Genomic DNA, 3,807 nt, shown 5'->3' with positions numbered 1-3,807 from the left:
TTTTTTTTTTTTTTTTACCCTTACTTGGAAATAATTTCAAACTTACGGAAAAGCTGCAGTTACAGTACATATAGCTGTATATCCTTTTTTAAAAAAGATTATTTATTTATTTGACACAGAGCGAGAGCACAAGCAGGGGGAGTGGCAGGCAGAGGCAGAGGGAGAAGCAGGCTCCCCACAGAATAGGGAGAGCCCGATGGGGGGCTTGATCCCAGGTCCCTGGGATCATGACCTGAGCCGAAGGCAGTCGCTTAACCGACTGAGCCACCCAGGCGCCCAATATCTGTATATCCTTTACCCAAAGTCACCTGTTAATATTTTGTGTCAGTTACTTCATCATTTGTACTTCGGTGTACGTATTTTTCTCTGGAGCCGTTTGACAGCATGTTGCTAATGTCATGCCCTTTTACTCCTGAACTCTTCGGTGCGCCATCTTCCATACCATCTCAGTACCGTTACCAGTCGTAGGTCGTATGACGCTGACGCTGTGGGCTTAATCACATTTTTTCCATTTATATTTTAGGTTCAGTTGATTTGACAGTGTTCTTTTATAGACTTTCTCCTCCTCCCCTCCAGTAAGGAATCCAGGATTATTCACTGATTTTAGCTGTTGTGTCTTTTTAGTTTCCTTGAGTCTGGGACACTTCCTCAGCCTTCCTTTACCTCACATGACATTGACAATTTTGAAGAAAAGCCCCCCCTCCCGCCCCACCGGCCTAGTTGGAGCTAGAGTGTTTCTCATTTGGTGTTTGTTTGATGTATGCTCACGATTGGATCCAGGTTATGAGTTCCCAGTTGGGATACTCCGAAAGTGAGGCTGTGTGCTCTCACTTCAAGAGGTATAGAGTGTTCATCTGCCCTACTTGGCGATGTTAATTTTGATTACCTGGTCAAGGTACTACTCAGTTTTCTTTATTGTATAGTTACTAAATTTCTCCCTTGTGTCTGATAAGCAGCCTGTGGGAACACACTTTAAGACCATTCAGACACCCTGCTCCTCTTGTAAAGTGTGTCTAACCAGCAGTCAGAAGATACTCCAAGACCATGCAGATACACTGCTCCTTTTCAAAACATCCTCTTTAGACCATGCATCCGTGGTTTTTCCCTGAACCAGCTTTTACTAAGATGATTTACCAACTCTGGTGCTTTCTCCATATCTACCATTTGGCAGTTGGCATCCTCTTGTAAACAAGATCCCACCTCTCCCTACCTCTTTATTTATCTGTTAACAGTACTGATTTGTGGATTTTCTCCCCCCCACACCAGTTTATAATTATTTTCCTTAATTAATTTTTTGCTCAAATTGTTCCAGCTTTGGCCAGTGGAAAAGCTCCTATGTCTTATTGGCAGGTCACTGTCATCCTTTTAGGCACCTCTGTACTTCGTAGCATAAAAAGGATGTCATAAGCTCACCCTGTGCTTTCCTTGCCTCAGGTTTGGCTGTGTATTAATTTTTTCCGTAGACAGTTTCACCCTGAACAAGATGCTGTGTCTAGAATAGACACCAGAGACGCCTCTTTCAGTTGCAACTCTTGGAGGTAGCCTGCCTTCGAATAAAAAACTGGCTGCTAAGACACTAGTCTCTGCAGGGTCTCAGCCAGGTGTCCCTGATTGCCCTTAGCCCTCTGGGTTCTGTAATGTTCTCTGATAAAATGAGGAAGTCATGCAAACCTAAAGACCTTTCTTAGGTATCATGTGACGACAACTCTGTGTTTGAGATAGTGTCCTTTGAGTTCTCACTTCTAAAATGGGTCCTTGAAATATTGCCATCTGTTGTGGTGATTGGTATATTGGGTATATGACAGTTACATTGGTATATTGGTATATGACAGTTTTTTGTTTTTTTTCTTAAGTAAGGAATATGGACATGTAACGCATTTCAAGTATTTGATGATAATGAGCAAAGTGAAGCTTACTTAAGAACAGGTGTATCTTTCCCTGAATTTGTAATTTCTGAATATCTTTCTTCCAGTAACACTAACTTAATCTTGGAGGTTCTGTTTGTAAGGCGTATAAAACAAATAATGTGAATATCTGATTTTCCTCTTAGAAAATAAGACCTACTCATCTGTGAGAACAGAAGCTTTATCTGTGATAGAATTACTGCTTAAAAAACTTGAAGGTGAGTTTTTTTTTTTTTTTTTTTTAAGATTTTATTTATTTGACAGAGACACAGCAAGAGAGGGAACGTAAGTAGGGAGAGTGGGAGAGGGGGAGGAAGGTGAGTTCTTGATTCTTCTGATTGGAAGAGGGCCAGAAAGCCAGGATACTTTATGGCATATATTTTAGAAATTTTTTCCTGCTTTTGTTTTTAATAAGTGTATACTCTAAAATACAAATTAGTACATGGACATGTGAGTGAGATCTACAAAGCTAAAACCTTTAAATTTTATTAAGTGTTTAAATTTGGTACTTTTTCATTTTATATACTTTTAATGTATTATGAAGCTACAGTTATGTTGAAATAAAAAAGTTCTGTTTCCGCCATGACTCCTGATGTAATCTGGGTCACTTCCAGTGGCAGAATGGGGCTCCCAGTACACACGCCAAGAAACAGAGTGATCCCTGAAGAGTGGGGTTGGGAAAACATTTTAACACTTACCTACCCAACTCATCAAATTTGACAGCAGTTTGCTTAATCTTATTTTTTTCCCCTATTCCTTTTTTTTTTTTTTTTTTAAACCTTTTATCAAGAAGCAGATTTCTTCTAATGATAAAAGAAAACTGCTCTGATTTTCTCCGGTGGGGTATTTCAAAAGGAGGCCACTTTTGTTCTTTCTCTTCTTTTTTAATTATTCTAAGCCTATAGATTAAGAATGGAGAAGATGGAACAGTTTCCTCTAGAGTCTTTATTTGCTGTTTCTACTTGTCTTTCTGCTTAGCAATTAAAGCACCCCCCTTAAGGTTCCATGAAGCAGGCCTTTTAGACTCAGTAACACTACACACCTCATCATCTTTTCCTTGTTGAAATAAAAGAGCTAGGCACTTAGTCACATCACTGAATTTTCACAGTTAGCCAGATGCATACGAATGTATTCTAGATGAGGAAAATGAGGCTAAACAGCAAAACAACTTGCTTGAAACCTTATCACTAGAAAGTGGCAGAACCTCATAGACAAGATTTAGGATCTGTTATACTTTCTGAGTTTCTAAAATTTTTAGTATGTATATAGATTTCTAGTGCTTTAAAGAAAGGAGTAATTGTTGTCTGTTGTCTGTTCAGACTGACTTGGCCATTATGAAATTTATTCAAGATTTTTTTACTGAGCATATTTTATAAAGAGTTTTTTTGTGTGTTAAATGGCTTTTTTGTTACTGTGTGCTTTGCCTTGATAACTCCTCCTTCGCACTTTGATTCAGCATCCCTAGATTCTCTTTGTCCCACCAGTACTGGGGCAGAGGATGAAACTCCCTGACATGCTCTCAGATTATTGTCAATAATTAGGTTTTGAGACAACTATTGAACCTGTTCTATACCAAACTGTTATCAGGGGGTTGCTTTGCATTTATTCGGGGGATAGGCTATATGGAAGAAAAGCAGAAAGAATAGTTTTAGGCTTTTTGCTTGCTTGTTCTATAAGGATTCTGTTTTTCTTCTTTTTCCATTCAGAATCTAAACAGTGGGAAAGTTTGACATCTGAGTGCAGAGTGCTCCTAATCGAGTCTTTAGCTACTATGGAGGCAGACAGCAGACCTGAGCTGCAGGAGAAAGCATCATTACTGAAGAAAACACTTGAAAATCTGGAATAAATTAGAAGGGGAAGAAAGAAACAAGTGCCATGTTCATTGGGGGTTGAAATGGTGGTA

General features: G+C 39.1%; 1 long non-coding RNA gene across 1 annotated transcript; it reads left to right on the top strand.

The window, feature by feature from the left end:
• Positions 1 to 7: 7 nt before the first annotated feature.
• LOC145718623 (uncharacterized) lies at positions 8 to 3,804 on the top strand. The gene is made up of 2 exons (XR_014141928.1): positions 8 to 2,122; positions 3,611 to 3,804. It is a non-coding gene; the product is annotated as an uncharacterized LOC145718623 (long non-coding RNA).
• The last annotated feature ends 3 nt before the right edge of the window (positions 3,805 to 3,807 follow it).

Source organism: Leptonychotes weddellii, unplaced genomic scaffold, assembly GCF_054177405.1.
Source record: "Leptonychotes weddellii isolate Sample4059 unplaced genomic scaffold, ASM5417740v2 HiC_scaffold_18632, whole genome shotgun sequence".
NCBI classification, from domain to species: Eukaryota; Metazoa; Chordata; class Mammalia; order Carnivora; family Phocidae; genus Leptonychotes; species Leptonychotes weddellii.
Note: the sequence above shows the minus strand (reverse complement) of the source record. Positions and strands in the feature narration are given on the sequence as shown.